The sequence below is a fragment of the Mustela lutreola genome, chromosome X, assembly GCF_030435805.1.
Source record: "Mustela lutreola isolate mMusLut2 chromosome X, mMusLut2.pri, whole genome shotgun sequence".
Lineage (NCBI taxonomy): Eukaryota > Metazoa > Chordata > Mammalia > Carnivora > Mustelidae > Mustela > Mustela lutreola.
Window position 1 is genome coordinate 30193464 of NC_081308.1, and position 12422 is coordinate 30205885.

Here is a 12422-nt window from a genome sequence, read left to right on the forward strand (position 1 = left end):
ATCAGAATTGAATTGAATTGTAGTATATTTAGTTGCCCTATGTCTATATTGACAAATGTATTAAAATACTTTAATGCATGTAGACCTGAGACTTAAGACCAAAAAGCTGGGATTTGAGATTTAATGGTCATAAAATTTGTGCTAAAATAATCAAGTTGTTTTGTACTCCAACACAGTTGATTTAGATATCTTGTCTTGGTATTAAATAGAATCAGCATATTAGCATTAGAAGAAACTTAGAAGGACATGCAAAACAACTCAATTGTTTCACAGATGAAGGTACTGAAATCAAAAAGGTTAAGTGACTTGTTCAACTTCATAAAGCTAGAATCATCAAAACTGGAACTAGAACTGGATTAACTCAATCTACAGTTATTTTTCACCATTCTATTTTGCTTTCCCTTAAGATGTATATTTTAGAGTAGTAAGATTTCATTACCTAATAACCATTTAAAAACAAATATTCAAATTAGTGCACAAAATCAACTAAAAAGTCTTTCGGTAAAAATGACAGACCAAGTATGCACTCTTTTCTCCTTTTCCTTCTAAAACTGCATTAAACAACAGTAAATCAAGAAAGGAATAAGAAAATTATATTTTAGAGAAAGTGGAAACAAAGGGATTTCTACAAGTTTACTGCAGGATAGAATGTTATGGGCTAGTGAAGAAAAGTGGAGGAAGCAAAAATCTAGAATATTCATGGAAGGTAATGTAGCCAAAAGGATTAATCTTCCAATCAGAACCTGAAATAATTAACTCAAAAAATGAAAGTTTTACCTATATATGATAAAATACCAACATTTGAAATGCCATAAATATTAATTACCAGAAAGATGAAAAAAATTCAAAGTCTTCTCTTATCCTTTAATGCCTCCCACATGGAGTATGGAAAGATAAGTTAGGCAGATGTACAGAGGCAAAAACTCTTGAGTGTCAAAAATAGTTAATTAAAATTGATACAAAGCATTGAGTACCTCAAAAAAGGGGTGATTACTCTACCAGTCTGTTCAATTACTTCAGGAAGACATAGAGTAAACATGGAAAGAATTAACTAAGAATATATTACTAAATTCTTTACACTGAGATAGTAATTTCTTTGCAATTAGGTAGATGTGACTAATTCATGAAGATGATTTTTGTCATTAAGTGGTTCTATAAAGGTTTAATTACTTTTCATTTAATTTATAATTACCTAAAACCAGCATTATTTCCTGTCTCTATGTTAAACAATACTGGGACCAGGCATATGTTCTTTCCCTATATTAAATTATACCAATAGCAAGAAAAAAATGCCTTAGCTTTTACACCAAGAAGTACAACTCCCCAAAGGTAAAAGTATAAGCCAATTAATGAGCTTTTTTATGAAGACTAACATCCAGACTATTTCAAGCCCTTGCTTCACTATGCCTATCAATTAATTGAAGGCTATTATGTTATAAACTTTGTCCATTCCTGGTCAATTTCCTACATTGCAAGACCCACCTTAAAATCATCTATCCGAGGCCCCAAAACCCTATAAAGATGTTTCCCTAATTTTCTCACTTTGAGATGCTGCTAACTGCCTGTTAAGGTATTCTCTCTAATTACAGTGTATCCAGTAAACTTAGACTTGCTTGATCAACAGTTATTTCTGGTGGTCTTTTGGGAGTTGATCCTTGACAAAATGCTCAACCAAAGTCTTTTTTTTTTTTTTTTTTTTTTTTTTTTTTTTTTTTTTAAAGATTTTTTTTTTTTTTTTTTTATTTATTTGTCAGAGAGAGAGAGAGCGCAAGCACAGGCAGAGAGAGTGGCAGGCAGAGTCAGAGGGAGAAGCAGGCTCCCTGCAGAGCAAGGAGCCCAATGTGGGACTCGATCCCAGGACGCTGGGACCATGACCTGAGCCGAAGGCAGCTGCCCAACCAACTGAGCCACCCAGGCGTCCCTCAACCAAAGTCTTTTGACATGTTATCAGTCACTGTCTAAGTGTCTCTTTTGTGCTTGGGATATGCTAGGCATGCTGGTGGGATTTGAGAGACTTGATCATAAATATGAGCTCTCAGTCTAGCATGAGCTACATCCTAGAATTAATCATTTCCAGACAGGGAGACCTTATTAATCAAGTATTATCCTGCCTTTTTTTTTTCTTGTGCTGGACCTGACTCTGGCTTACAGGTATAATTTAAAACTTAAAGATAATTGATATCAGAGGAAGTTTGGGAGATGGGCTCAGCTTAGTTTATTAGTTTATAATCAAATCCATTTGTTTCACACCAAATCCTAACATAATGATACTAATTCAGAAGAGTAGGGCATATATTTTAGACATTTTTGTAGTCAGGAGATAGTTTTGCTGATTCATCCAGTTCAGTCTGGTATGCAATGCTTAGGTGATTGGCTAAATTTCATGAATTAGCCTGAGGCTGTAGAACAGAACATGCTCCATTGGTTCCTAACAGATAATTCAGTCTCATTACTATTAAGTTCCAACCAACTGGTCAAATCTCCCTAAGGTAAGTTCCTATTTCTGGCCTATCTGAGCCCATGAATTTTCACTGTACTTCCAGAAATAGTTTGTAAAACAGAGCTGAGATGATTGGCATGATTTAAAAAAAAAAAAAAAGAAAGAAAGAAAAAGAAAAGAAAAACCCCACTCCTCTTCCCTGCACCAGTGCTAGTTTGTCCGGTGCTAAAATGGAAGCCAGACCTCAGTTTTTAGTTTAAAATTATTCCTGTGGCTCATTCTAACCAGAATAAGTATAGTAAATAGCAGCTTGAAAAGTACAGCTAAGTGTTGCTCTAATTGCTGTGGTAGTTTTCTAAAGAAATCGATTCTTGTTTTAAACCATTGAAGGCCCAGGGCACCTGGGTGGCTCAGTCAATTGAACATCTGCCTTTGGCTTAGATCATGATCCCAGGGTCCTGGGATTAAGCCCAGCATTGGGCTCCCTCTCAGCAGGGAGCCCACTTCTCCCACTCCCCCTGCTTGTGCTCTCTTTCTCTTTCTGTCAAATAAGTAAATAAATAAAATCTTTTAAAAAAAAGAAAAACATTGAAGGCCATTGAGACAAAATAGTTTTTATCCCTCTCCTTGACAAAAGGAATATCTGGCTTGGAATGTATGATAATTGTTGGGGTAGGAAGGGAGGTTACTTGAATAAATCTTTGAAAACTTTCATGTCATTCTCAGAAGACTATGAAAATCTACTATAGGAGTTAAATGTTTCATTAAATTGTAACTTCAGGTGTCTTACATCTTGTTAATTATATTCAAATTCATTACAGAAATCCTTGTTGTTGAACCCCAAGATACTTTATTCCATTACTTTTAATTACAATACTGGGTATCTGGGTGGCTCAGTTGGTTAAGCATCCAACTCTTGATTTCAGCTCAGGTCATGATCTCAGGGTCATGAGATAGAGACATATGTTTGGCTCCACACTCAGCACAAAGTCTGCTTGATATTCTTTCCCCCTCTGCTCCTTATCCTGCTCTCACTCTCTCTATATCTCCCTCTGAAAGAAAGAAAGAAAGAGAGAGAGAGAAAGACTAAAAAAATTACAACACTTGTGTCCATTATTTCAGTTGGAGTAAAATGTTTCTCTGTACTAAATTTGGTCTTCACTGTATCTGTCCTTATGTTTACCAGCCTTTTGTATAGGGAACATGTCCCCCTCCCACAGAAGGAAAATAGGACTTATGCATGGATTAAGCAATGAGATTTTATGGTCATAATACTGCTAAAAAATGTACTATATTTATAAAGAAAGAAATTTGGAGTTCTCAAACACAAATTCTGTGTGTGGGCATATGAATGAAGGTGGTTGCAGGGGAGGCTGGGAGGCAAAGGAGGAAAAGAGAAAGGAAAAATAAAGGAGGAAAGAGAAATGAAATTTAATTCATTAAATTGAAATGATTCAATTTAAGATTTTTCAAGCAATGATATGAAAATGATATGTATTACCTCAGAGTTTGAATTTTAATCCTTTCCTGGGGCTAGAGTATTGTACAATACTCCCCCATTATGCTGGGCAGAAGTAGTGAGCCCCAGCTCCCAGTCAGCCATGTGATCACAAGGGTAAACAACTGATATACCCTTGTACTATATCTAAAATCTGCCAGGGAACTACCAACAAAATTGAATACATACAATAAATTTAGTACAGTGATCAATCAATTACATGAGTCATTCAACACTTTTTATAAATTAGACTTTCTGTTATGATTTTGCTCAGTTTTAGGCTAATGCAAGTGTTCTGAACAGGTTTAAGGTAGGCTGAGCTAAGCTACAATATTTGGTGGGTTAGTGTATTAGATGCATTTTTGGATTAGGTTATTTTCAATTTAGAAAGAGTTAATCAGGATGTAACACCATCATAAGTCAAGGAAGATATGTATTGAAAAGGGTGGACAGGCTTAGAAAGTTTTTATAATTTGCCTAAGTCTTTCAGCTTGTCAGTGGTAGAGTCAAATCTGAATTCAAGGCTGCCAAATCACTAACTCATATTGCTTCTGGAATTTCTGTCACTGGTATGATTTCCACAGCAAATTGTTCCTTCTGTTGCTCTCTCTCCCTGAAGTTATAATTTTCCGTAGGTTTCTGCATTTTTCTGCATTCTGAAAAATGATTATTATAATCAAATATTTATCTACATGTTAGATAAGTAGACTTTGGTTATTTAACATGAGCTCCATGTCCTTAAACTTTGAATGTCTTTTTTTTTTTTTTTTTTTTTTTATAAACATATATTTTTTATATACATATATTTTTATCCCCAGGTCTGTGAATCACCAGGTTTACACACTTCACAGCACTCACCAAATCACATACCCTCCCCAATGTCCATAATCCCACCCCCTTCTCCCCAACCCCCTCCCCCCGGCAACCCTCAGTTTGTCTTTTTAACAGTTCCCTAAAATCTCATACTTCTGAGTTGTTTTTGTTATTCAGATTCTTTGATATTAACATGCCATATTTTATAAGGTTTCCAATCACTCATTACACAGAGTTAAAATCATTGATAATCTACTAAATGCTTATTGAAATCCAATTAGTAATTTAAATAATGCTTCACCAGTTTGCAGAGATTAATTTTCTCATCCATTATGACATTAAAATGTGTTTTACATTATAATTAACATTGATAAAGTAAGAAGTGAGCTTTTTCATCTCTTATGAGGAAAATGACACGAATTTTAATATCAGTGAAATGCAAATATTAATATCTTAAGTCTGGTCATGATGTTTACTAAATGTACGCAACACTAAATTTATTGTATGTATTCAATTTTGTTGGTAGTTCCCTGGCAGATTTTAGATATAGTACATTATTTTAAACGTGGTCATCTGTTCTTAGAAGATATATATGTTCATTTATTTACTTGTTAATTAATTCAACACCTATTTAGTGTACTTGTTCATGCTGTATCTCTTTTTGGTACTGAATTTACAGTGATGAATCAAACAGAACAGGATCATGCCCTTTTGGTGCTAAATAAATAAACAAGTAGGTAAGTATCTTTTGGGAAGTCGCATAAGGAAAAACAAAGAAGTACATGGGACTTTGGGTGCTACTCAATATCTTTAACAATTCATTGACAAATCAGATTAGACAAATGAACAACAGACTTTGTTTTGGAGCAGCATCTTTGAGGTGACCTTCTGGGCAGTTTCTTGATCGTGGAAAGGTTTGAGGGGTCCTAGGAGTGAAGTTTAGAAGTCCAGGCAGCTGAGGTCCACTCAGAGGGGCTTAGAATAGAGTCTCTTTAGTAATCTAAATAAGATTTCCTTAAAACTCCAATATAACATACTGTATGGTATCCAAAATTTTAATCCCATAAAATATGGGGTCACTCTATTGTGAGTGTAAGAAAAGTACGTTTTTCAAACAGCCTGTACTGTCAAAAGCACAAAAGCAAAGAGAATGAAGCTTATGCTTTACATAACTGACTGTACACTGAAGTCAGAAACTCCCCCAAAATACAGTAGCTATCACTTCCTAATCCTCTCACACCCTCCCATTCCCAATATAAGAACTTTTCCCAGTTACATTAAAGAACAGGTTATAGGGGTGCATGGATGGCTCAGTCGTTAAGTGTCTGCCTTCGTCTCAAGTCATGATCCCAGAGTACTGGGATTGAGACCTGTATCAGGCTCCCTGCTCAGCAGGAAGTTGGCTTCTCCCTCTCCTACTCCCCCTGCTTGTGTTTCCTCTCTCACTGTCTCTCTGTCAAATAAATGAATGAAATCTCAAAAAAAAAAAAAAAAGAGCATGTTAGACAAAAGACAGAGATCAGGGACAGCAATCACTAATGCTATATCCAGTACACATTATCATTGAGTTTTACCCTATTTCGATATTTTAACATCTGAAATATATGTTATATGGCATACATTCATGTTGAACCAAAGATTGCCTTCTTATGACCACTTTTTGTTTATAACATTGTTATTGTGTGCAACAGGTTATAAAGACAGTTATAATGTATTTTCTTAGTCTTCCTTTGTCCAGGTTAACTGCTGTCTGTTCTTTCAACAAATTTGCTACCTACCTGGTTTTCTCCTATGTCAGCTGTCTGTTCTTTCTAACATTCTCCTTAGTATTAATAATGTCAAGTATTTATATAAAGCTGTCAATCCAGATATTACTCTAAAAAGTTTATGTATATTATTTAATCTCACATAATCCTATGAATAATGTTATATTGTTAACCCCACTGAGCAGGGAGCCCAAGAGGCATAGAGAGGTTAAGTAAATTGCTCAAGGCAACACAATTAGTGCAGTCAGAACTAGAAAACAAATCCACACAGACAAGCTTCATAGTCTGTGCTTTGAAAAAATGTCCAGAATCACTTTCCAAGATATAAAATCTTTATTATTGTTAACTTATATTGTCATGGCAGCCTAACTAGAGAATGATCTGGTATGTAAGCATTGTGCTAGCACAAGTCTGCTCTTGTTTTTGTTCACCTGCTCTTGAGAAATAGGTCTCAAAAATGTGTGGCTCTCAGAAGGAACAGAAAACTTAATCATTATTACCAACCACCTTGATCAGTGGTTCTCAAATTTAAGTATACATCAGAATCACCTGAAGAACTTTTAACACAGATTACTGGTCTCCATTCCTGAGAGTTTCTCCTTCAATAGGTCTGGAGTGGGGCCAAAAGTTATTGCATTTCTAAAAAGTTGCCAGGTGCTGATGTTGCTGCCCAGGAATCACACTTTTAGAATTACTGCCCTAGAAGATTTGGGATTACAGTGCTTATATATGTGCTTCAAATAATTGCAGGCCTGCATACACCTAGACAATATGAGTGGGCAGTTCTGATGCACTTCACTGATGAAGAATTGCACATTATAAAAAAATTGTGGAAGAACAGAAAGCTGTTCTATAACTTGTATGGTTCATGGGATCTTTGCATGGGGTAAAAATGGATGATTTATATTCAAAGAGCAGTGACTCATGGCAAGTAGGACTTGAGAGAGAAAGTGGAGTTACTTCTCTGGACTATACTATGAAGAAGGCACACACTGCTTTGGTAGTCATATTAATAATACATATTAAAGTTGTTTTTAGTTCAAGTAGTGTCTATGAATCTAGCTTTTCATGGTTGACCTTGGTCATAGTGACCTTAGTTAGTGAACATACACGAAGTATCCATGAGTGAGACAGATATGGGCATGAGGAGACCAAATAAATGTATTACATCAATGTAATACACTATGCAATAAATATTAATCAGCCTTATTTATAAAATATCCTTCACCATATCACTGCCACAGAATTTTGACTGGTTGCTTCACTCCACCTAGTCCTTAGCTTCCTACTATTTTCTGAGAAGACATACAAATACACATGCACGTATTTGCCTTACTAGCGAGTAAAGCAGTAAATCTATTTTGTTTTCTTGGGTGATGCTAACATCAGAGCCCTTATCATGATGTTTTCCTAATAAGGGATAATTGATTTTAAGGGAACTCTGGGATAGGCAATTCAGAATATAATTTTTTTAATGACACATATTATATGCATGCTAAAAATACATACCATATTGCTCCCCTTCCTAAATTATTTGTCAGATAGTCAATATTGATTCCACCAACTTGACCTCTTCCTGTAGTTCAAAATAATTACATGATTCACATTTCCTGAATTATCTCTCTTTTCATAACCTCTTTTTTTCTGAATAGCTCCTCTTTGTGATCTTCTATTGAGTGCTTTTGAGAGAAGCCCATCATTGTCACATTCTTTTATATATTTTCCCAAGAAAAGGTTGTAACAGTGACCACTAAGTTACCATCATCAGAATGTCTGCATCTTTCTAAAGAGGCAGAGAATTTGTTGATTGCTTGCTCTCAAGTTCAATGCTAGAAAGGAAATTTGAGCTTGACTGGGGCAGAAACAATCTTCTCTCTCATTCCTCCATTACTGCTAGCAGATCTACTTCTGTTATTAGCAAGTAATAGTTAAAGGTATGTCAGCAGTGTAGCTGTGAAGATTTTGCCAAAAAAAATGTGGTTTCTAAGTAATATTTTAAAAAATATTTTAAAAGATAAATGCAACAAAGATACAGAAAGTAGAAAATGTGAACGCCTGTCAAATATAACATGACCAGTTTTCAGAGGCTCCCTTATCTATCTCATACTTCATTGTTTTTTTTTTTAAAGTTTGATCATATATTTCTAGAAAATATACTTTTCTTTACCTATTCTTGAAATCCTTATAAACACAAAAATACAACTCATATCCTTTTATATTTGGTTTCTTTCTCTTAATATAAGGCTTGTTGAATGCAGCTGTAAATTGTTTGATTTTATCGTTGATACTGTTCTCTCATATGGAATATACTACAACTTACCATTTTAGTTTTAGTGTACATTTACATTACTTTCACTTCAGACTATTAAACAAACAGTGAAATAAATATTGTACAGAAATCCTCGTGCTTATGCACATGCTTTTCTAAAGCGTTTGACATGTAATTGCAAAACCATCAGCTACATGCATCTTCAAAATTACTAGTCTATGACAAACTATGTTCTAAAATGGTTTACAATTTAAATTCCACACAGCAGTTTATAAGTTTATAAGCAGTTTATAAGAGTTTCCATTGTTCTATACCATTCTCATCACTTGGGTATGTCATAGTTTTTAATTTTTTCAACAAACTGTGCAATATGGAAGTACGTTGTAAGTTTCTCCAGCAACTCTTTATTGATCCCTGTTCAATATTTTTCCCATCTTTTCTTCTATCAAGATATCTGTCTTTTTCTAATTAATTTGTTAGAGTTCTTTAAGTCACTTGCCAGTTATATATATGATAAGTCTATTTTCCTACTCTGTAGGATATCTTTTTGCTCTTTGTCTTTTAATAAACAAAAGTTCTTAATTTTAACATTTTCAAATTTATCAGTCCTATTTCTGAATCATTGGTGCAAATGTGTCTTACTTAAGAATTCTGAAGGATTTCCTACTGTATTATCTTTTAAAACCTTTATTATTTTAGACTTTACACTTTAAAGCATATATCTATGTGGAATTGGTTTTTGTGTACTATGCAAATTAAAGATCCAATTTACTTTTATTTAATAAGGATAAACAGTTTTCCCAAAACCAAATATTAAAATGACCCCTTTTTGCCATTTTTATGCAAGAACTATATCTATCAAGAATCAAGTGGCCATTTGACATACAACAGTCATTTTGGGTCTTTTTAGTCCATTCCCTTGCTCTGTTAATATATCATTGTGTCCAAATGACTTAATAACTTTACTTTCAAAATCACTTATCTGTATGTATCCCATTTTTTCCCAGGTACATTACAGAAACAGCTTATAAAATTCCATAAAAATTCTGTAGGGATTTTGACTGGAATTACATTGAGTTTATAAATAAATTTGGGAACAATTGGTATCTTTATATTATTGAGCTTACCAATCCATAAACATGGTATACCATTTATGTCTATTCCCTTAATGAATTTTGAAATTATATGGTTTTACATGTAGACATATTGGATACCTTTTGTTTAGATATATTCCTAGGTGATTGCAATTCTATATTTAAATGAAAGTTTTATTTAATTTTGTCCAAATTTTTGGCATAAAATTTTTCACATATTTTCTTATTTTTTAACAACTGGAGGCTTTGTAGAGATGCATTCTTTTTCATTCCTGTAGTTAATTATTTGTGTTGTCTTACATATGGAATTTCTTAGTCCTCACCAATTTTTTCAAATTGTTAGTCATTTCAAAGAGTCAATTTTTGGCTTGTTCATGATCTCTAATATATGTTTATTTTATATTAATTAATATATGATTTTATCATTACCATTTACATTCTTCTGAATCATTTAGGCTTATTTTGCTAATTTTTGCCCCATAGTATTGATGTGGTCATTTAGTTTATTAGTTTTTAACCTTCCTTTTTTCATATATGCATTTAAGTTTCTAAATTTCCATCAAACTACAGCTTTAACAACATTCCAAAGATTTTGATATGTAGTATATTTTTTAGCACTTTGATATTATTATATTCTTTTCCAACTTTAATTACTGTTAAAAATCAGCTATAAGTGCAACTGCTGTTCATTTGAAGACCATCTTTTATTCTACATTGTTTTACTATATTATATTTGCCTCTTTAATTCTGAAGTTTCACTGTGATGTTACTTTTTGTGGGGTTTTAAAAAATTCATTTCTCTGCTTTGAGATTCATTGGATTTATTGAATTTATGGATTATGATTTTTCATGAATTCTGCATAATTCTTAGACATACTCACATGAAATAATGCTTTGATCACATTATTTCTCTCCTAAACCTTTGGGACCCACTAAAATCCAGAACTTGATATACATATACTTTTGAAGAGAAGAAGAGGAGGAGGAAGAGAGAGAGAGGAAAGGAAAGAAACAAACTGGCATGTATTGCATGGAGCACTGGGTGTGGTGCATAAACAATGAATTCTGGAACACTGAAAAGAAATTTAAAAAATAAATAAAAATTTAAAAAGAAGAAACTAGCAAACTAAGTAAAAACAAAATAAAACAAAAAACTCATGGGAATTTCCTTTTTCCACCTTGTAGCTAGACCAGTAATTTAAATTTTTTATTTTTTATAAACATATATTTTTATCCCCAGGGGTACAGGTCTGTGAATCACCAGGTTTACACACTTCACAGCACTCACCAAATCACATACCCTCCCCAATGTCCATAATCCCACCCCCTTCTCCCAAACCCCCTCCCCCCGGCAACCCTCAGTAGACCAGTAATTTAATATTCTTCATGATACAATGGATGGGAAAAGAGATGCAGGCACATCTAAAATCAGAAGAGGGAAAGAATTTATAAGTCATTACCTATCTATAGCTCACTGAATTAGCAAATATTGACACTTCAGCTGAAACATGCTAAATAATGGATAAGCAAAGCACTTCTGAGAATATAACACATCCCCATATTTGCTTTTCTGAAGCTCAGTGTAGATGTGCATTTTCAGAACTCTCTCATAAGCATTTTTTCAGCATAGTAAAATCTTGCTATAAAGCACTTTATTAAAATATCAATTTTACCTTTTCAGAAAGACTATGGCCTACATTCTTAGCAGTAGTGAGCTCTGACTATAATAGACAAAGCCTGTAAGTAGGAATGTCTGTCCTTATTTTCCAATATCTAAATTAGGTCAAAGTTTTATAGAATAGTTATTGTTTAGTGAGTGCTGCTAACTCTTAGTGGGTAATTTTACCCTTGCTCCCCATAAAGGAAATGTCATTTTGAAGAGAACATTACTGAATATTTATAATAACTGACTATAAAATCCTATATTAAGAAATGTTGCTTGGTTCCTGTTTAAAAATGAATATTTATTGCTTACAAATGCTCAGAAATGAACATTTATATTATCTTAATAAGAATCACTTATAAATAGATTAAACATACGAAAGAACTTAATAGAAAATTTTAGAATTACAAATGTTAGTTTATTAAAATTTTGAATAAACAAAAGTTTGCAATAATGGAGAATTGTGTAGTTCTCCTAATCAGAAAATGGATGTACCTTTCAAAAAGAAGGGAAGAAATAAAAACATTTTAAAGTGGAGCATTAATAAAACATTAAAAATAAAACTCAATATCAAATTATGTTTTTTAACATTATTAATAAAAAATAATAAATGATGAGAATAACATTCTTGTGAGTAGTTGGAAAAAGTCCTGCATTATGACTTTATAAAATGAAAATTGACCAAGTTCATATCCAGAGTGTATGCCAGTATTTTTTAATTGATTTTAATATGATATGTATTTATCTTAATAGTCTCCTCCTTCCCTCCTTTCACCTTACCAATGAATTTGAAAACAAAATTTTCAATGTAAATGAGCATATATTTCAAATTTGATATTGGTCATGTTTTCAGGTTAAACTCTAATAGTAATAAAAATG

At 33.2% G+C, this 12422-nt stretch overlaps 1 pseudogene; it reads left to right on the forward strand.

The window, feature by feature from the left end:
- Positions 1-12422, forward strand: part of LOC131820910 (small ribosomal subunit protein uS5-like) — an 85498-nt pseudogene that overhangs the window by 321 nt on the left and 72755 nt on the right.